The sequence below is a fragment of the Schistocerca nitens genome, chromosome 1 (genome assembly GCF_023898315.1).
Source record: "Schistocerca nitens isolate TAMUIC-IGC-003100 chromosome 1, iqSchNite1.1, whole genome shotgun sequence".
Classification (NCBI taxonomy): domain Eukaryota; kingdom Metazoa; phylum Arthropoda; class Insecta; order Orthoptera; family Acrididae; genus Schistocerca; species Schistocerca nitens.
Window position 1 is genome coordinate 998,862,234 of NC_064614.1, and position 23,494 is coordinate 998,885,727.

General features: G+C 43.0%; 1 long non-coding RNA gene across 1 annotated transcript in view; it reads right to left on the reverse strand.

The window, feature by feature from the left end:
- The window catches only part of LOC126237848 (uncharacterized), a 468,023-nt gene that overhangs the window by 438,875 nt on the left and 5,654 nt on the right, over positions 1–23,494 (reverse strand). The gene's annotated exons all lie outside the window — the stretch shown is intronic.

Below are 23,494 nucleotides of genomic sequence, written 5' to 3' on the forward strand. Positions count from 1 at the left end.
GATTTTCATATTCTGTCGCTCGCTACGTGCAAACTATTAGCTCTGCTATACAATAAAAATGCATTTGAAGGCCACTTTTGTACTTTTCTACGTCCTCAAGCGAAAATGTATTCCCGTACAAAATTTACTGCACTAAACTTCCTACAAAAAGGTTCTGTTCGTTTTTCCTGTAGGAGTAATAGTTTGCAGATAGTGAGGAAAAGAAATGAAAATCTTCCTACTGGTATCTGAAGTCGGTATGTGTTGCATAAAACCCATAGTTAGGGGCAGCTGACTCACCCTGTTCATTAACTTCATACAATAGTTAAGAGAAATGCGGTTCCTCGGAGCTTGCTGTCAATGCAGGATACCCTTCGAAGTATTCTGGTAGCTCGGTGCCATAACATACGTTTCTGAATAACGATATTGCAGCAGTGGTGTCACCGATTTTCCTCATACACTCCTGGAAATGGAAAAAAGAACACATTGACACCGGTGTGTCAGACCCACCATACTTGCTCCGGACACTGCGAGAGGGCTGTACAAGCAATGATCACACGCACGGCACAGCGGACACACCAGGAACCGCGGTGTTGGCCGTCGAATGGCGCTAGCTGCGCAGCATTTGTGCACCACCGCCGTCAGTGTCAGCCAGTTTGCCGTGGCATACGGAGCTCCATCGCAGTCTTTAACACTGGTAGCATGCCGCGACAGCGTGGACGTGAACCGTATGTGCAGTTGACGGACTTTGAGCAAGGGCGTATAGTGGGCATGCGGGAGGCCGGGTGGACGTACCGCCGAATTGCTCAACACGTGGGGCGTGAGGTCTCCACAGTACATCGATGTTGTCGCCAGTGGTCGGCGGAAGGTGCACGTGCCCGTCGACCTGGGACCGGACCGCAGCGACGCACGGATGCACGCCAAGACCGTAGGATCCTACGCAGTGCCGTAGGGGACCGCACCGCCACTTCCCAGCAAATTACGGACACTGTTGCTCCTGGGGTATCGGCGAGGACCATTCGCAACCGTCTCCATGAAGCTGGGCTACGGTCCCGCACACCGTTAGGCCGTCTTCCGCTCACGCCCCAACATCGTGCAGCTCGCCTCCAGTGGTGTCGCGACAGGCGTGAATGGAGGGACGAATGGAGACGTGTCGTCTTCAGCGATGAGAGTCGCTTCTGCCTTGGTGCCAATGATGGTCGTATGCGTGTTTGGCGCCGTGCAGGTGAGCGCCACAATCAGGACTGCATACGACCGAGGCACACAGGGCCAACACCCGGCATCATGGTGTGGGGAGCGATCTCCTACACTGGCCGTACACCACTGGTGATCGTCGAGGGGACACTGAATAGTGCACGGTACATCCAAACCGTCATCGAACCCATCGTTCTACCATTCCTAGACCGGCAAGGGAACTTGCTGTTCCAACAGGACAATGCACGTCCGCATGTATCCCGTGCCACCCAACGTGCTCTAGAAGGTGTAAGTCAACTACCCTGGCCAGCTGGATCTCCGGATCTGTCCCCCATTGAGCATGTTTGGGACTGGATGTAGCGTCGTCTCACGCGGTCTGCACGTCCAGCACGAACGCTGGTCCAACTGAGGCGCCAGGTGGAAATGGCATGGCAAGCCGTTCCACAGGACTACATCCAGCATCTCTACGATCGTCTCCATGGGAGAATAGCAGCCTGCATTGCGGCGAAAGGTGGATATACACTGTACTAGTGCCGACATTGTTCATGCTCTGTTGCCTGTGTCTATGTGCCTGTGGTTCTGTCAGTGTGATCATGTGATGTATCTGACCCCAGGAATGTGTCAATAAAGTTTCCCCTTCCTGGGACAATGAATTCACGGTGTTCTTATTTCAATTTCCAGGAGTGTATTTAGCACTATTATAGTACTACACACTTAACTGTAACAAACGTTGCCCAGGAACGATGTTGCCGGGAGATGGCCGCGCGGGATTAGCCGAGCGGTCTTGGGCGCTGTAGTCATGGACTGTGCGGCTGGTTCCGGCGGAGGTTTGAGTCCTCCCTCGGGCATGGGTGTGTGTTTGTGTTTGTCCTTATGCTAATTTAGGTTAAGTAGTGTGTAAGCTTAGGGACTGATGACCTTAGCAGTTAAGTCCCATAAGATTTCACACGCATTCGAATATTATTTTTTTTTTTCGAGAGATGGATTTTCAAAGTTGTTGTTGAGTACAGCACGAGAGAGGCTAACGTGCTGTCATGTTTTCTCTGAATCTATTACTAAACGTATCTCAACAACGAATCATGTTTCTTCGGGCAAGAATAATAATAATAAAGATGATAGTCATCGTGGTACATTCCTGGCAACATACAGTCGATGAACGTAGGGACTTCAGGAAGAAAATTACACAAGTCCTACTACACTAAAACACAGTGTTACAGTGTTAGAAAGGAGCACACTTTTCCGGGTTTTCTCCAGGCGAATTTCTTCTGCTCTACGGATAATAGGTGCTCCACACCGCGGTTATGAAGGCACGGTAACTGGAAAAATGAAGTACGTTGGGCCGTAAGATTTTTGAGGGCAAAAAGTCTTAACTGCACGCAGATTCTCAGTATGTAGACCAATGCAATGCCGTGCGCAGCCGTACTGAAACGGTGCCAAGAATTTGATCAAGGCCGCACAGACGCGAGCGATGTTGATTGAGGAGTCCAGACCATGCGCCATACGATATCCAACTTTTGTGTACGCTGGTTTTACAACGATTGGGACGGTGAAACAGTGATTCTTTAAAGGCTCCCTAACCAAGGAGTTGATATCTATCGTCCAGGGATTGAACGATTAGTGTAACGTTCCGGCCATTGTTCACAGATAATTGATGACTATGTTGAAAACTAGTGTCCTTTACCTGTACCACTTTGAAAATTACTCCAGAATGTGATCTATATTGTTGCAGGAGGTACAGCCGGATATGACTTCACAAGGATACAAGCAATCATTTCAAAAACGGTTCAAATGGCTCTGAGAACTATGGGACTCAACTTCTGAGGTCATTTAGTCCCCTAGAACTTAGAAGTACTTAAACCTAACTAACCTAAGGACAGCACAGACATCCATGCCCGAGACAGGATTCGAACCTGCGACCGTAGCGGTCTCGCGGTTCCAGGCTGCAGCGCCTAGAACCGCACGGCCACTTCGGCCGGCGCAATCATTTCATCAGGATTACTCAGTATGCCTTGACAACGTCTCACACGAAAATGGCTAGAATGATTCTCATCATCATCATCATCATCATCATCATCATCATCATTATTATTGTCATTATTTTCGGAAGAAACGTAATTCTTGGCAGCAGTACAAGCGTTTGACTCAGTCAGAGAACGGTAGAGTTTTTGTGTGCAGCCTTACCCAAATGAGCTGACGTCGCATCTGCGTTGCATCTGCTTTCTTATTATAGGTGGCTTTAAGTTGCGCCAGTCCGTGCATGTGGAAGCGATCTAAAATAATCTGAGATTTGCTTCTGAAGAGCCTGTACTTCTATCTATCGACTTATATATAGAACTGGAGATGAAATCGCCTAGCTCCAAGGGCAGGACTACTAGGCTATCGGATTGTGATCGGCTTGGAGCATTATGCTGGAGGAAGTCTAAGCTTTCGAGGGGAAAGCACAGCACTAAAGAAAAGTACTTGTTATATGAAGATCAACACAAGACCGAAAAACTAAAATCACTTACCAATATCTTTATGGGAAAAAGATTTTTGAGCAACACTCATTTCATACCATCAAGATGGAATATTTGTATAGACAAGACAAGGGCTAGCAGTCTCTTGATGAAAAAGAAAAAAAAAAGGTCAAAGAAAACGTTGTTGGAAGATGGCCTAAGTAGAAGAGTGGGGGTCTCTATACAGCCATTCCCAGAAGACTGAAAATACTATACGGATGCAGAACTGGAATTCTGTAAACTAATAGTGGAAAGCGGGAGGAATGGGTCAAAATTATCTTTAAGCAGATTTTGGATCTAAAACTAAATTGTGTATGCCTATAACTAAAGAGAGTACACAAGGTTCAGTGGTTAGAATGAGACTAGATTTTACACCACAAGTTGCTTACAAATTGAATGTGTACGAAGAAGACGACTGTGACAGAACGAAATTCGAGGTACAGATTATTTACCAGAAAGCTGCTCAAAACGATAGAAGAGGAAGCTATCATTGTACGTAATATTGTGATATTTCAGATATTTCTAGAAAATATACCGCGGTGTATTTTTGCGTTTTCTGGATGATCCAGGAATAACTCACTCAATGTACACTCAGTTAGTGCCTCGTTTCTCAACAACTATCGGTCGCCATCAGTTGCGTTACAACTGAGTTAAAAACTTTCTCGAAAATCTATGAATCCCAGAGAAAGTCGAAGTTCATATTCGTTAGCTCCCTTATAATTACGCTAGCGACTTCGTAACGGTCCACCGTACAGTCCTCACTGCTGAAGTAAGCTTTTTACTTTGCCTGATTAAAATCTTTTTACTGGGTCGTTGGTTACAAATTTAATGCATGAATAGAGATGTTAAAAATTTGAAACAAAGTCACGTCAATCGTGGATCCATGCCCCGTCGAAATGTTGCGTCTCCCTACAAAAGGTGAAAAAATGAAACTGTTATTACATTGGTAGTTAGCATAAATATGTGGACTGATATGCCGAGAAAAACTCGAACACATTTTGATTTAGAATTATCTTAATGTATTGTAAATTATTCAGAGGTGCAGAGAACGATGCTTGCATGATACGATCAGGATGTCGAAAAGCCAAGCATCTCCTAGCTGCCCTCGAAAAAAGAACTGAAGGCAGCGTCCTTGATGTAGATGTTAAATTATTAGTTCTTTGGTATGGAATTAGCACATATGAGTAAGACATATTCTTCGGCTACCAGAAGTTGTTGTATAATTGAGCTAGTCAGTCAGTTGCAGAGAGAGAGAGAGAGAGAGAGAGAGAGAGAGAGAGAGAGAGAGTTGAGTCGTCGCAGGGGAAGGAGCTAGGAAGGCGGGCATGCCCCACAGAGGATGGATTTTATTTGAGGTGCTTACTGATGATATTGAGGGTACAGAATGATTTTGAGATGATTTCATACAGAGACGACACATTTGGAAAAGTAAACGTCAATCTGGTTCTTATTTCCAGCAAGCGCTTTCCACGGAATATTGTAGTGTAAAGATTGCGTTGTATTCAATAAAATCTACGTGTTGCTATCTAGTGTGAATTATCAGGTATGTGTTCAGTATCCTAATTCTCTTTCTCCTGCATCTCATTAGGAAAGGAAAGAGTAATTTTACGTTATTTAAATATTGCATGTAAAGGCAATTTCTATGGTGTATGACAACGCTGAGGAAAAGTTATAGTCTCATGTTAGTACGAGTCACTTTTGTGTCTTTAAAAGACCCGTAATATAATTTCAAAATAATCTTTTTATTCACCTGCACACTTCTGTTGAATAAAAAATTAATCCCGTAAAAATTGCACTGTTGCGCCTTGCACTATAGCGTGGACAAAGAGCTGTATTTTTAAAAAGATAACAAATGTGTCATTCATAAAAGCAGCCTAAAGTACGGTAAGGCATATAGCCACGCAGACGTTTATTTCATGGTCACACAGTTCAGTACCTGACTTTGTTAATATTCGTTTAAAAAATAGAGGTGGCTTAAGGCTATTCTAAATCAGAGCACAAGGCGACACTGTAATCGGTAGTTAAAAATATTTCTTTTGACACAGCTAGTGAGAAATTTTGGCACGTACAGTTTCCACTTACAAGAAAAAACTAAAGAAAGTGTCAATACTTACAGCATTATTTCATGTTTGGGGACCGAAAACAGTTTTGCAAGTTCTTTATGTATTACGTTGCCTCAAGCTTTCAAATTGGTTATTGAAACAGCAACACCTCCAGACGGTTTCCTCTCTCTACGTATTTAGAATGTTTTTATACTTTTCTGGCTCTGCTTCTGAGAAGTCCATTTTGGCTCTGGTTTTAGTTAACTGCGATCTCTGCCAACTTATATTACGGTCTGAAATTCCTCGTAAGCAAGTCCTACCAATATGTTTTCAGATATTCGCCCTCTAAGTTACTTGGCTGTTGAAATGATTGCGTATGTTGTTTTGCTAGCAAAATGAAGCGAAATCATAATAAAGAATAAGTTTACTGAGTTAACGGCCCACAACCAAGCAAGGTTCATGCAGTTGTAGCACGTAAAATAGGCAAGGAACGGTAGACAGAGGGCAGGTTGCGCTTCAGTTGCAGTATAATGGGACCTACCGGTTTCAAGAAGAGTTTTGGAGTATCGTGAGAAGTTACCAAACATTATTGATTCTTTTAACTCGGTGAAAAATTGAAAGCGTGTGCCAGACCGGAATTGAGATATTTTCAATTCGCGTTTAACTTTCTATCTACCGTCTCTGGGGAGCATCTCACATTTTGTTTCATGACTTTAGAAGATTACACTAGGGTGTCCATTTATCCCGTTTTTCCAGGGACAGCAGTTTACTGCGCAAGTATACACAAGGAAGAGCCACTTCTACAACTTACTCTACAATATTTATTTATTTATTGTTAATATTTTGCACGTTGGTAATCTCGATTCGTGTTAAGTTGTATTTTCGACTGGTTTCTTTAATACGAATTTGCGTTTACGAAATGGTGTGAAGTCTGAAGACGTTATAGCGGGTGTGGGACAGTTTCAAATTTATGTAGACACTATTTCATAATGCCAAACCAACATCAGTTTAAGAACTGTGTTTTCTTCCATTACCGTTAATGGAGAAACAGTTGGAAAAAAAAGGGTGAAAGTTGAAATATGAAACAGTGCAGAGCTTTTTCACTGTCAAAACTCAATTTAGTTGAGTATCATATGTTAACTTTTATGACAAAAGTCAAAAGAAAGTGCATTTGCTGATAAAATACGTAAAAGTGAAATGTACGATGACAGTGCAAGAGAGTAACTATCAAAAGCCGTTTGGGATCATCTGCTTGCATGAGGCAAAGGTAATGTTCTACAGGGTGGTCCATTGATAGTAACCGGGCCAAATATCTCACGAAATAAGCGTCAAACGAAAAACTACAAACAACTAAACTTGTCTAGCTTGAAGGGAGAAACCAGATGGTGCTATCTCAGTCCCGCTAGATGGCGCTGCCATAGGTCAAACGGATATCAACTGCGTTTCTTTGAATAAGGACCCCCATTTTTATTACATATTCGTCTAGTACGTAAAGAAATATAAAAGTTTTAGTTGGACCACTTCTTTCGCTTTGTGATAGATGGCGCTGTAATAGTCGCAAACGTATAAGTACGTGGTATCACGTAACATTCCGCCAGTGCGGACGGTATTTGCTTCGTGATACATTATCCGTGTTAAACTGGACCGTTTACCAATTGCGAAAAAGGTTGATATCGTGTTGATGTATGGCTATTGTGACCAAAATGCCCAACGGGCGTGTGCTATGTATGCTGCTCGGTATCCTGGACGACATCATCCAAGTGTCCGGACCGTTCGCCGGAAGTTACGTTATTTAAGAAAACAGGAAGTGTTCAGCCACGTGTGAAACGTCAACCACGACCTGCAACAAATGATGATGCCCAAGTAGGTGTTTTAGCTGCTGTCGCGGCTAATCCGCACATCAGTAGCAGACAAATTGCGCGAGAATCGGAAATCTCAAAAACGTCGGTGTTCAGAATGCTACATCAACATCAATTGCACCCGTACCATATTTCTATGCACCAGGAATTGCATGGCGGCGACTTTGAACGTCGTGTACACTTCTGCCACTGGGCACAAGAGAAATTACGGGAGGATGACAGTTTTTTTGCACGCGTTCTATTTAGCGACGAAGCGCCATTCACCAACAGCGGTAACGTAAACCGGCATAATATGCACTATTGGGCAACGGAAAATCCACGATGGCTGCAACAAGTGGAACATCAGCGACCTTGGCGGATTAATGTATGGTGCGCCATTATGGGAGGAAGGATAATTGGCCCCCATTTTATCTATGGCAATCTAAATGGTGCAATGTATGCTGATTTCATACTTAGTGTTCTACCGATGTTACTACAAAATGTTTCACTACATGACAGAATGGCGATGTACTTCCAACATGATGGATATCAGGTACATAGTTCGTGTGTGGTTGAGGCGGTATTAAATAGCGTATTTCCTGACAGGTGGATTGATCGTCGAAGCACCATACCATGGGCAGAACGTTCACCGGATCTGACGTCCCCGGATTTCTTTCTGTGGGGAAAGTTGAAGGATATTTGCTATCGTGATCCCCCGACAACGCCTGACAACATGCGTCAGCGCATTGTCAATGCATGTGCGAACATTACGGAAGGCGAACTACTCGCTGTTGAGAGGAATGTCGTTACACGTATTGCCAAATGCATTGAGGTTGACGGACATCATTTTGAGCATTTATTTCATTAATGTGGTATTTACAGGTAATCACGCTGTAATAGCATGCGTTCTCAGAAATGATAAGTTCGCAAAGGTACATGTATCACATTGGAACAACAAAATAAAATGAACCAACGTCCCTACGTTCTGTAATTTAATTTAAAAAAAACCTATATGTTACCAACTCTTCGTCTAAAATTGTGAGCCATATGTTTGTGACTATTACAGCGCCATCTATCACAAAGCGAAAAAAGTGGTCCAACTAAAACATTCATATTTCTATACGTACTACACGAATATGTAATAAAAATGGGGGTTCCTATTTTAAAAAACATAGTTGATATCCGTTTGACGTAATGCAGCGCTATCTAGCGGCCAACCATAGCGCCATCTGGTTTCCCCCTTCAAGATAGACAAGCTTCGTTCTTTGTAGTTTTTTCTTTTGACGCTTATTTCGGGAAATATTTGGCCCGGTCACGATCAACTGACCACCCTGTATATTGATTAAATTTTATCAATACAATTTGTGTGTCTTTTTTTTCTTTAATTGCTCCAGGTCTTTTTCTAAATCTTTTAACTGTCCATTTTTCGTATGGTTTCATCCGCAGCCGGTAAAAGCAGTAGCCTTCTATGATCACTTTGTTCTCCGTCTGTCTGTCTGTCCGTCTGTTAAAAACATGTGTGCCACACATTTTGATTCTCGCGAAATCAGTCGTCAGAACTTAGAGAGTACTTTCCACTGGTCTAGAATCATGAAATGTTGCGGAAAGGAAAGTTTCAGAAGCAAGGTTTCACTGTACATGTAAAGGAACAAATCCGAAAATTGTGGATTTATAGTTATATCATACGAATAAACAAATTGTGTTTTGTTTTCTGACTGTCTGTCCCTCCGTCCGTCTGTTGAGGCTCCTTTCTCTCAGGAATGGGGAGAGACAAGAAGTTTCAATTCATCTCACGTGGTAAGGTTTACATTCAATTGGGTGTTCAGTAGTATTCAAGCTTCTAAGTGCAGTCAAAAGATACGGCCATTTATGCCGCATAATTTGATATTCTAGAACTCGCTCATCGAAACCGGTAGGGTACTTCCCGTTAACGCAGACTCATGCAACTTGACAGGAAACAAGGGTTCACAGTACAACTCAAGGAAAAAATCTGAAATTGTTAATTTTTAATTATATAACGTGAAAAAATATTTCTTTTGTCATTTGTTATCCGACTTCAAACTTCAAATTAAAACATTCTCGAAAGTCTCGGAATACGTGGGACCGATAAGTTGTCGATAACATGCAAAAATTGCCGATAATCTTGATTCACGGAATTTATGAAGCGTCTATATAAGGAATATAATAAATAAGTTTTACGGACCCTTCAGTGGGCGAGTTCAACTCGCATCCGGCCAGTTTTAATAAAAATGAAATCGGCAGCCTAGTCTGCACCAATCACAAACTGTCTGACAGGTAACGTGCTGTCACACTGACCGCCATCAGATGGATTAAAAAATCCTTTAATTTTGTTTCCTTTACTGCGGAATTTCGTCGTTAGTTAAAATAATAAACGCAGGACTTGAAGCGTAAAAGCCATCTAGTGCGTCTACTTGTGTTACAGTCCAAGCTTTCATACGGTCACACAATAGTAAAGGAACGTAGTGAGTCGGTCTGGTACTCAATAAAATTTCACTATATCAACATCCATAGTACGCAAACGACTGTGAAGTGCATAACAGAGGGTACTTGGCAATATATCACATATTTGCGTTTCCTCCAGCACCCACACGGAATGTGGGAAGGATCACCGCTCGAATGACTTTGTGCGTTCTGTAATTGACCTGATCTTGACTTCACGGTCCCTACGGAGCCGCTATGTAAGGAGTGAAGAATATTTCTACGTTTTTCACTTAATACCGACTCTTGAAACTTTTGCGAGGTAATTGGCGCTATACTTTCCAGTGTCTGCCACATGGATTTTTCAGAATTTTCGTGGCGCTCTTCCGCGAATCAAATTCGTGTCGGCCTTCTTCGTATACGGCCAGTATCGCCTATCAGTCAATACCGCCTTTCTGAGTCCCAGAAGTGTGAGCAGTATTCCAAGATGTAAAGCACAAGTGCCGGCCGGAGTGGCCGTGCGGTTCTAGGCGCTACAGTCTGGATCCGAGCGACCGCTACGGTCGCAGGTTCGATTCCTGCCTCGGGCATGGATGTGTGTGATGTCCTTAGGTTAGTTAGGTTTAATTAGTTCAAAGTTCTAGGCGACTAATGACCTCACAAGTTAAGTCGCATAGTGCTCAGAGCCATCTGAACCATTTGTAAAGCACAAGTGATTTGCAGTCAGTCTCCTTTGTAAGTCGACTACATTTTCCCAGTATCCTGCCAACGGACTTAGTTCTGCTACCTGCCTCGCCTGCGATTCAGGCAGTGTGACCATTCCTCTTCATGTCCCTACAAATTATTACACCTAAGTATTTGTAAGGGTCTTGTCCGAAAAATTACTTTGCGTAGATAATTAGAGAACCAAATCGTAAAGGTAACGTGATAAAATCCCTTGCAAACAAATAGACCTGGACTAACCGAATCAGTTAACGTAGAAGAAAGTATCAGTTATTACAAGGCTCTGATAGCAACTATCACGACGGGCATTACAATTAGTATTAAGAAAAGCAGGAAAGTGCTTTTGCTTAGTAAGAGTGACAGGATATGAACTGTAGAGTATCTGAGTAGTCAACATGAGATAATCAGTGCCGACGACGAAGACGAGTTGCACAAATGGGAAAACAATTCAAAAGAATCGTTCAATATACCTTAGAAAAATATGTTCTAAGCAAGGTCTTAAGTGATGGGAAAGACCCATCGTTGTCTCATAACCTTGTTAGAAAACTGCTATGTAAACTGAGACAGCTTCATCACAGGTTCAAGAGAAATCAAAATCTAGATGACAAACCAAAGCTGAACAAATCGTAGCCGGTCGAAGTGGCCGAGCGGTTAAAGGCGCTACAGTCTGGAACCGCACGACCGCTACGGTCGCAGGTTCGAATCCTGCCTCGGGCATGGATGTGTGTGATGTCCTTAGGTTAGTTAGGTTTAAGTAGTTCTAAGTTCTAGGGGACTTATGACCACAGCAATTGAGTCCCATAGTGCTCAGAGCCATTTGAACAAATCGTAAACAAGCGTAAGGAGAACAATGAGAGAAGTGTTAAATCACATTGAAAACAAACTTTTGTCCAGATAATGAACTAAAAATCATAAGACGTTTTGGTCTTACATAAAATCAGTAAGCTGTTAGAAATAATCTACTGAGACATTCAGAGACCATTCTGGCATCGAAACGGAAGTTGACAGGGAGAAGGCCAAAATACTTAATTCGAACTTTCGAAACTTTTTCACCGTATGAGATCGTAATCCCACATTTCAATCATCGCCCGAACATCAAAATGGCAGACACTGAGATAACTGGTCACGGAGTAGAAAAGTAACGAGACAATAGTTAGTAGCGGAAAGGCATCCGGACCCAATGACATACCTGTGTGATTCTACAGAGATTATGCGAAAGAACTTGCTCTACTTCTTTTAGCAGTTTATCGTAGGTCGCTGGACCGACAAAGGGTACCTGGACACAAATGAAAGAAAGCGTAGATCATTCCCGCTCTCAAGAAGGGTCATAGGACATACGCACATAATTAGACGCCAATATCGTTTACTTCAGTCTGGTGGAGAATTATGGGACATATTTTATGTTTAAGAATTATGACGTTTTTGGAGAACGAAAATCTTCTCTATAAAAGTCAACATGAATTCTCCAAACAGAGATCTAGCGAAATCTAGCTCTCTCTGTTCCTCCATGAAATCCATAGTGCTGTAGACAACGGCGCTCAGATTGATGCTGTTTCCTTCACTTCGGGAAGGCATTTGACACCGTCCCGCAAAATCGTTTAGTGAAAAAAAAAAATACGACAGTACCGAGTATCGGAGCAGACTTGCGACTTTATTCAAAACCTTATTGCAGACAGAAAACAAGTTACTCCTAACGAAACAAAATCGACTGATATAAAGATAATTTTCGGAGTACCCCAAGGAAGTGCGATAGGACCGTTACCGTTTACAAAGTATATAAATAATCTAACGGAAAGCGTTGGAAGCTCGTTAAGACTGTTCGCAGATGATACGGTTGTGTATAAGAAAGTATAAACACCAAAATACGTATAGATTTGCTTAATGACAGAGCATTGATGGTGGTGCAGGGCCGGCCGGAGTGACCGTGCGGTTCTAGGCGCTACAGTCGGGAGCCGAGTGACCGCTACGGCCGCCGGTTCGAATCCTGCCTCGGCCATGGATGTGTGTGATGTCCTTAGGTTAGTTAGGTTTATTTAGTTCTAAGTTCTAAGCGACTCATGACCTCAGAAGTCGCATAGTGCTCAGAGCCATTTGGTGGTGCAGGCTTTTGCAGTTGAACTTGATCGTAAGGAAATGTAGTATATTGCACATTCATAGGAAAAGAAATCCAGTAGTATACAATTGCTCTGTTGATGACAAATTGCCGAAAATAGTATCTACCGTAAAATACCTAGAAGTAAATATCCAGAGATACTTTAAATGGAATGAAGCCATCAAGCAAACATTAGGAAAATTAGATGCCACACTGGGATTCACAGGAAGAATCTTAAGGAAATGTAAATAATTCACGAAAGAAGTGGTGAAAAAGACGATTGTTCGACCGATTCTTGACTACTGTTCATCAATCTGGAGACTTCACCAGGTAGGACTGTTATTAGAGATAGGGAAGACCTAATGAAGATAGGCGCGCTTCACCAAGGGATCATTTGGTCGGCGTGACAGTGTTATACAGAGACGTTACAAGAGAGGTGTTGTGCATCACGGACAAGTTTAAAATTGAAATTTCGAGAGACTAGCTGCTGTCAAGAGTTGGACAACGTATTATTTCCTTCCACATACATTTCGCGAAATAACCCCGACGAGAAAATTCGAGAAAAATAGAGCTAATGCAGAAGCTTACCGACAATCATACTTCCCATACCGAGTTCATAAGTGCAACATGGAAGGTGGGAGTGAGGGGGGGGGGGGGCAAGGGGAGGGGGGTTAGTTAGTGGTACCAGAACAACTGACTACCACACACCGTCAGGTGGCTTGAGCAGTACTGATGTAGATGTAGAGTCGAAAAAAACTATTGATGTTGTATTTTTGGGATACTACTTTTATAGTTTTCCTGAAGTGCATAGTAGTACAGTTACGAGCATTTAAAACAAATTACCCATTTTGGTATCTTTGAAGTATGAAGAAGAACTCACTGAATATCTGAGCAGCTTTTCTCAGACAGCAGTTCGTAATAGACAACTGAATCATCTGCAAAATGTCTGAGGTTACTTCGAATACGGTCCGCCAGGTCATTAGTACACGAAATGAACAAGGGCCTCAACACACTTCCCTAGGGCAGGCTTGAAGTTATTTTTATTTTTGCAAATGACTTTCTCTTCGATATAACATGATGGGTCTTCCCAACAAAACAGTCCTCAATACAGCCACATAGTTCTTTGATACCACATATAATACTACTTTTTAATTGTTTGTGTGGTGCCGGGTCAAATGCTTTTCGGAAGTCAAAAATTCATGCCTCTGCCGTATTGCCTCGACACATAGATTCCAGGATGTCATATGGGAAGAGTTCAAAAATCGCTCTGAGCACTATGGGACTTAACCTCTGAGGCCATCAGTCCGCTAGAACTTAGAACCACTTAAACATAACTAACATAAGGACATCACACACATCCATGCCCGAGGCAGGATTCGAACCTGCGACCGTAGCGGTCTCGCGGTTCCAGACTGTAGCGCCTAGAACCGCTCGGCCAATGCGGCCGGCTGGGAAGAGTACAAGTTGCGTATCGCATAACAAATGAGTAGGCGTACAATGAAACAGAATAACGTAATGAAACAATTTTGGCCTACCTCTTTACCGGATGTTACAATGAAAGGCATGGAACCAAGTGTTTCTTGAGCAGTAATGACGTATCGTACACACATCAAAAAAGTTTTGCCTCACACTGGCTCCCACAACACCTGAAGATGGACGTTGACTGTGGATGTTATATCACAGACACAGTCCCTTTGACTGTTCAGAGATGTGACTAAACCGCCCACAGATGTAAACAACTATGCATGAGCTGCGCCTATTAGACGGACGGGATCCGACAGCTGATCAGTTCGAGTCATTCCACCGGGAAGGAGGTACACGGCTCGTGTTGTCTGTAGTTCTACCATGTCTGGACGGTCAATACCGCGGTTCGATCGCGTCCGCATTGTTACTTTGTGCCAGAAAGGACTTCCAACAAGGGAAGTGTGCAGGCGTCTCGGAATGAACCAAAGCGATGTTGTTCGGACACGGAGGAGATACAGACAGGAACTGTCGATGACATGCATCTCTCAAGCCGCCCAAGGACTACTACTGCATTGGATGACCGCCACTACGGATTATGTCTCGGAAGAACCCTGACAGCAACGCCACCATGTTGATTAATGCTTTTAGTGCAACCACATGACGTCGTATTACGACTCAAACTGTGCGCAGTAGTCTGCATGATGCACTACTTTACTGCCGACGTCCATGTGTGAGGTCTATCTTTGCAACCACGACACCATGCAGCGCGGTACAGAGGAGCCCAACAACATTGCGAATGAGCCGCTCAGGACTGACATCACGTTCTCTTCACCGATGAGTATCGCATATGCCTTCAACCAGACAATCGCCACCTATGTGTTTGGAGTCAACCCGGTCATGCTGAACGCCTTAGATACACCGTCCAGCGAGTGCAGCAAGGTGGAGTTTCGCTGCTGTTTTGGGGTGACATTATGTGGTGCCGACATACCCCGCTGGTGGTCATGGAAGGCGCCGTAACGGCTGCACCATACGCGAATGCCATCCTCCCACCGATAGTGCAAACACATAGGCAACATATTGGCGAGGCATTCATCTTCATGGACGACAAATCGCACCCCCATCGTGCACATCTTGTGAATGACACCTTTTAGGATAACGACGTCGCTCGACTACAGTGGCCAGCATATGAACCCTATCGAATCTGCCTGGGATAGATTCAGAAGGGCTGTTTATGGACGACGTGACCCACCAACCACTCTGAGGGATCTATGACTAATCGCCGTTGAGGAATAGGACCATCTGGACCAACAGTACCTTGATGAACTTGTTGACAGCACTTCCTGGCACAAAGTAACAATGCGGACGCTACCGGACCGCGCTATTGACTGTCTAGGCTTGGTTGAACTACAGACAACACGAGCCGTGTACCTCCTTCCTGGTGGAATGACTGGAACTCATCGGCTGTCGGACCCCGTCCGTCTAATAGGCGCTGCTCATGCTCGGTTGTTTACATCTTTGGGCGGGTTTAATGACATCTCTGTACAGTCAAAGTGACTGTGTCTGTGATACAATATCCACAGTCAACGTCCATCTTCAGGTATTATGGGAGCCGGGGTGATGCAAAACTTTTTTTGATGTGTGTACGTTACGTCATTACTGTTCAAATGGCTCTGAGCACTATGGGACTCAACATCTTAGGTCATAAGTCCCCTAGAACGTAGAAGTACTTAAACCTAACTAACCTAAGGACATCACACACACCCATGCCCGAGGCAGGATTCGAACCTGCGACCGTAGCAGTCCCGCGGTTCCGGACTGCAGCGCCAGAACCGCACGGCCACCGCGGCCGGCCATTACTGTTCATGAACCACTTGGTTCCATGCCTTTCATTATAACATCAGGTAAAGAGGTAGGCGAAAGTTGCCACGACGAATGTAGACATGCATCAATGCAAGAGGATGTGCTACTTGGTATTGGAGGTACTGGTGTGTACAGCGATCTGGACCACCACCTCTGAAGGTCTCGCTGTATGGTGATACAAGTGTGGTTTCCATGAGCAACAAAAATGTCGAAATGGTGTTTACGTTGATGTCTGTTCCTATTTTCTGTACAGGTTCCGGAACTCTCGGAACCGAGGTAATGAAAACTTTTTTATATGTGTGTATTACTTGAAGAATACGGACGGACACCTCGTGGCACTAATCACTGACGACTACATGATGTTTTGTGTGTGTAGTTCAAACAGTATTACAGCATTCCTGCAGATTATTCTTCCTAAAGTCTCACGTACAGCGTAAGGACTCCTGGGGCCTCCATCGCGCGTCGCTAAAATCGGCGGACTCACTCGGAAAAGTCTGTAGAAAACGTCAATTGCGTCAATACGGATGAGATCACTGGTCTGAAGAAACGTCAGGATCTTTATTAGACTCATTATTCTTTCAACACATTTAATACAGAAATAAAATAATTATTATTTGTCGGAAAGGTTTTCCGTGTATATATACAGAGGTCAAGGGTATGTTGCACTATATGAAGTCACCGGTGGACTGCATCAGAATGATGACTATGGGCCGAGCACTCAGTGCGCGACGCAGATGAATGAATACAAATAACCTTACGATATCGATAAACAAATCAGTTGCATCAACGTTCACATAATGCTGAACAGCACTCTACCGAAATACTGACGAACGACTTTGAGAACGCCAGAAAAAACGAGGAAAAGAATGAAAAATGGAAACTAATTCTTCACGACATGTTCGGTTTGAAATGAGGTGTTATGTGTGCAACACTGGTTATGACGGTAGTGTCCGTAAGGATGTGAGGTATGCATTTACGTTAAAATGCCTGCTCGCACAAACGGATCAAACAAGTATAATACAAAGCGCTACGCCTATGCACTGAAGCCACGAAATCGAATCTCTCTGTTCGCAGTCATAGTACCGCAACAGCGAAGGCTATCCGTGGAGTGATGTCCGCTAGCTCGCGAAATGGAAAGGACAGCGAAAATCCGACAAGCTTTGCACAGATGTTGGGCAGTCTATCTAGTAAGCCTGTCGATCATGTCACGTTACTCTTTCCAGTTCTGAGCACACAGGGAGCATGTAAAGAGGCTTCGAACAGTAGGGTGTATCGCCAAGTATGGTTTCCCGCTGCGTGTTTTCGCCTGATTTCATGCAACCCCAGCTAACGTACCTGTCATGCAATTCCTTGTTAGTGACAATTTTTTTTTTTTATTTGGCTTGCGGAACGTACCCATGCAGCCATCTCAGTAATGGAATGTCAGTTATGTCTATACGAATGTAAGGACAACACAACACCTAGTCCTACAGCGCACAACATATACTGTCCAGCCTGGAATCCATGACAATCCTCGGCCGCACACTGGAGTGGCAATGAGGACGCCCCTCCAGCGTTTTCCATGGGACGCGTTTGATCAGCCACCATACTGCACGGACCGGGTTCCCTTCAATGTTCATCTCTGCTCATATGAACCGGTGGATATGAAGACAACAATTTGGCGCAGACAACGAGCTGCAGACCAGCTTAGAGAAGTGGCTGCTGCACACTGGCTGCCTTCTACGACGAGAACACTGGAAAAATGGTGCAACTCTACGACAATGTCTAAGTCGGAACAGCTGCCGTGTAGAGTGGTAGGTAGAAAGTGTAGTGAACAGTTGCAAATAAAACATTTTTGATTTTCACTGTGGTTTCCATTTCGCGACCGATCGGACCTTACTTTCCGAACAGCCCTCCTATGTTTACCTAGCAGGTACCTACCAGATAAATCTGTGATCAAACATCGGCAGTTCATCAACGCTTGTCTCGTTGAAGCCGTTCAGAAGCTATATATAGAAAGCTTAAATACTTGCTTCCGCGTCGAGAAGAACCTTCCTCCGACACCGGAAGACCGCATTGAAAATAAAGTCCTCCGAGGAGACCCAATCACTGCTATTAAATGGCTATGAGCACTATGCGACTTAACTTCTGAGGTCATCCGTCCTCTAGAACTTAGAACTACTTAAACCTAACTAACCTAAGGACATCACAAACATCCATGCCCGAGGCAGGATTCGAACCTGCGACCGTAGTGGTCGCGCGGCTCCAGACTGTAGCGCCTAGAACCGCTCGGCCACTCCAGCCGGCACTGCTATTAATCGTTAGCGAACTTTAAATGCCTCATAACACATCCACAAAGTTGGATGCTGCTGACTAATGAACCACTGTATGTGAAGAAGAAGATAGGTGCTCAGCAACAAGATTGTTATACATTAAGGCCTCAGAGCTCGATCAAATGACAGGAATTGTTTACGTGGGTGTAACATACACGCAGTGTTTAGTATACAAGAATTCACCAGCGCCAGGAGATAGTATTACGATAGTGTTAGACTCTCAATCAACCTGTCACTTTAAGCGCAGTTATTATGTTTTAGCCCCTACGTGTGCGGTATTTTCAGAAATTCAAGAGGTCATATAGTTGACGGAAACAAGATGGTAATCATTGGTGGAAGCACAAAACAGCATGACCAGCTGGCAGAAAAAAAATGACGTGTGAAAGAAAAGAGCATGATATAATTCCGACACTCTGAGTTATGCCACACACAATAATTCAAAGAACAGTGATTAGAACAACACCACGTGGTCCATGAGAAAGACAGGACAAGAAACACTAAAGGTTCCACTAAATTTTCTTCTTCATTTCAAGACATGTTTTTCCATCAACGCTATGATGAACATTTGTTTCGAATATGCACGGTGAATATACTAAACTCTTCATGTAGCGAAGCAGAAGGTGGTGTAAAAAAAAGTCAACATAAACTCCTAAAGCTAGTGAGCATTAATTGTGAACTACCAACTTCGTGTGAGACTACTGATCTGCTGATACGGAAAAGACTATTGAACAATATGTAATCATCTAACGAAGTTAAGTTTGAAGAAAAACATTCTGTGTTATGTCTATAATAAAGTAATAAAACTACGTTGTTGTTGTTGTTGCTATTGTCTTCAGTCCAGAGTCTGGTTTGATGCAGCCCTCCATGCTACTCTATCCTGTGCAAGCTGCTTCATCTCCCAATCTACTGCAACCTACATCCTTCTGAATCTGTTTAGTGTATTCATCTCTTGGTCTCCCTCTACGATTTTTACCCTCCACGATGCCCTGCAACACTAAATTGGTGATCCCTTGATGCCTCAGAACATGCCCTACCAACCGATCCCTTCTTCTAGTCAAGTTGTGCCACAAATTACTCTTCTCCCCAATTCCATTCAATACCTCCTCATTAGTTATGTGATCTACCCATCTAATCTTAAGCATTATTCTGTAGCACCACATTTCGAAAGCTTCTATTCTCTTCTTGTCCAAACTGGTTATCGTCCATGTTTCACTTCCATACGTGGCTACGCTCCATACAAATACTTTCAGAAACGACTTCCTAACACTTAAATCTATACTCTATGTTAACAAATTTCTTTTCTTCAGAAACGCTTTCCTTGCCATTGCCAGTCTACATTTTATATCCTCTCTACTTCGACCGTCATTTTGATCCCCAAATACTAAAACTCATTTACTACTTTAAGTGTCTCATTTCCTAGTCTAATTCCCTCAGCATCAACCAAGTTAATTCGACTACATTCCATTATCCTCGTTTTGCTTTTGTTGATGTTCATCTTATATCCTTCTTTCAAAACACTGTCCATTCCGTTCAACTGCTCTTCCAGGTTCTTTGCTGTCTGATAGAATTACAGTGTTATCGGCGAACCCAAAGTTTTTATTTCTTCTCCATGGATTTTAATTCCTACTAGGATTTTTCTTTTGTTTCCTTTACTGATTGATCAATATACAGAATGAATAACATCGAGGACAGGCTACAACCCTGTCTCATTCCCTTCCCAACCACTGCTCCCCTTTCATGCCCCTCGACTCTTATAACTACCATCTGGTTTCTTTACAAATTGTAAATAGACTTTCGCTCCCTGTATTTTACCCCTGCCACCTTCAGAATTTGAAGGTGAGTATTCCAGTTATCATTGTCTAAAGCTTTCCCTATGTCTACAAATGCTAGAAACGTAGGTTTGCCTTTCCTTAATCTGTTTTCTAAGATAAGTCATAGGGTCAGTATAGCCTCACGTGTTCCAACATATCTACGGAATCCAAACTGATATTCCCAGAGATCGGCTTCTACCAGTTTTTCCATTCGTCTGTAAAGAATTCGCGCTAGTATTTTGCAGCCGTGACTTATTAAACGGATAGTTCGTTAATTTTCACATCTGTCAACTTCTGCTTTCTTTGGGATTGGAATTATTATATTCTTCTTGAAGTCTGAGGGTATTTCGCCTCTCTCTGAGCATATGACTGAAATCTACAAAACAGTTATAATGTAATACAGTCCTACAGCTGACGATCACCAGGCGTTCTTGCGACGTTTAGAAGAGAGCACATCGGATAGAAAATTAGTCTCCCAAAGGAGATACCGTGTGATACTAGTTCTGGCCTTTATAATGGGCTCAGTTCGGTAGGGAAGAGAGAACAAAAGTTCCTGTGGGTATTCTTTTTGATTTTTCTGTTAGAAGTGACTCCACCACGTTATAATTCTAAGGCCGATTGTCATATTCTGCATCTTCATATTTTCTTTCAGTATGATAATGAACATACAATGCTGAACATCTACAACTATATTTTACAGCTATATTAACATAAAAAGGTAGAAATTAAAAGTACGTAAGCAGAGTGAAGTAGAAGTGAAAAAAACACTCCATGTCATAATCCTTTGTCACTGTTTCGTTGAAATGATGGTGAACGGTCCTAAATTCCTGAGTACTGCTGATCCTGCAGTTCTCTACAACTTTCATTGTGCCTACAGTAAAATATTGACAAATGACCACTTGGCTTGGCAGCACTCGAGACTTCACATAACCATTTGGGTTCCTACATCAAAAAAATTGCTATTGTCCCATTAATTTAACAGATACATTCAAAAATGACATTTATTTCTTGAACTGAATCACAGTATCCTGAAAACGCATATTATAAAGACATTATAAACAACAGCAACTCTGAAGAACTACATTTGTTGAATTACGGAAGTTCAGTGAAATAGCACTGTGTCCTCGGAGTGAATAAATTATATCAGTAATCTGCACATTCATGATCAATATCCAACTCGAACTCGCTATCAAACCCCTATTATCTCTGACCGAACTTAGCATCCGATTACCTTTCGTCTTCATTGTTGGCCTGCACTCCTTTTCAAGGTAGTTCTGCTACTACAGCTGCTACTGTTGTTGGTACGCATACGTTCCGCACATCTTTAATCTTATACTACACGACTGTCAGATCCATTTCCCTGCACTGTGTTTCCTATTCTGAAACAGACACTACAGTGGTGGTATGCTACTGGGAGCGGAGTTAAGTAACCCATCCTCGTCCAATCCTGTCCAACATAAAGTCATCCAATCCGTTACCTCTTTGTGTTTCATGTTAATTACTCCGAAGCACTACATTTTGAGGCGTTCGTACCTCAAAGCAACTGTCGAGAGATATTCCTCGACTGCATATTATGTGTAGGTGGACCGGGTAAGGACTATGTCCAGTAACGAAGAGCATCATTGCCTTACTTGCATCATCCAGATTCGATTATAGTTCGTCTTTGACACCTTGGAATATGGAGTACGTTACACGAACGCCTGACGGTGGTCGTATGGTTCTAGTCATCTGTTCCCCAGGCGCGAAGTTGGATTCAGTTATTGCTATTTATCCTTGTAATCACTTGCACTCGGTCAAGTCTGCCTCGACTCAACCAGCTGCACGCTGCTCTATATCGACTCGAATCTCGATCAGGATTATCCCCAGTATTACCAGTAAAGTCTCGATATATGGGTTCCGAATGACCCAGTAAGACTGGGTTCTTTTGAGGATGGATCTGTAGTTCTGTGACCATGACTTGGAACCTTTTGTATCAAAATTTATTTCAATGAACGTTAACTGAATACTGATACACTATTAAATACTACAATTTACGAGCGAGAGTTACGGAAGGATTACTATGGTCATGCATCGATTATTTCCCCGTATTATCATCCACCATCTGAATAGCGGTACAATGTCCATTTCCAAATAAATATAAAACGTGATTTCAGGTATATATACAGGAGAGTCGTATAAGCGTGATATTTCAGCATTTGACATCAGTACGGTCCCTATATATGCATTTCATAGTTAGCTAGTGGCATCGCGCTGTCACACGTGATAAACAATACGGTAATTCCTACCCACATCCTTCTGTATCCACTTTTCATGTCCACGTAATTGAAATATTCTCACAAGTCTAGTGTAAAAGTTAGAGTTGTTTAGATTTCATGAGTTAGTTAGAGAAATCAGGGCTCGCACAGAAAAATTACGTGCTCGTTTTTCCCGCGTGCCGTTCGAGAGTGGAACGGTAGAGAGAAAGCTTGAAAGTGGTTAATTGAACCCTCTGCCAGGCACTTTATTGTTAAAAATGGCTCTGAGCACTATGGGACTTAACATCAGAGGTCATCAGTCCCCTAGAACTTAGAACTACTTAAACTAGCCTAAGGACATCACACACATCCATGCCCGAGGCAGGATTCGAACCTGCGACCGTAGCGGTCGAGCGGTTCCAGACTGAAGCGCCTAGAACCGCTCGGCCACTGCGGCCGGCTTTATTCTGAATAGCAGAGTAATCGCGTAGATGTAGATGTAAAGTAGAAATAAGCAGAAAAAGCATTGTAATGCTCTACAGTAACGCATAAAGCAATGCGTGGTTACGGCAATGCATGCAGTAAAGAAGAACTGCTCTGATACGAAACACTGACGAAAGCATACGCGCGTGCACACGCACACACAACAGATTGGAGGGCACGTACATGTACTCCCTTAATGAGCAAAAATGTATTTAATTTCCGTATGAAGGTTACTCACGCAACTGCACAATTAAGACTGAAACTTACACTCTTATCTCTATTTATAATGAAATACTAAGTTTCATTCAAGTGCATACGCGACATCTGCGTTACCTTCTACCTACTAATTTCACTATAACAGTCTTCGTATGGCATGTTGAAACAACACAGATGCAGAAACTAAAAAAGTAATTGCTAGCCTGTACTATAATGGCCAGTGTAATTTCAAATGTAAGGGCGGACTGGATAGATGACGTGGATAGCTGACTGAAATACTCTTCTCACGACAATGCACGTGCAAAAACTGCC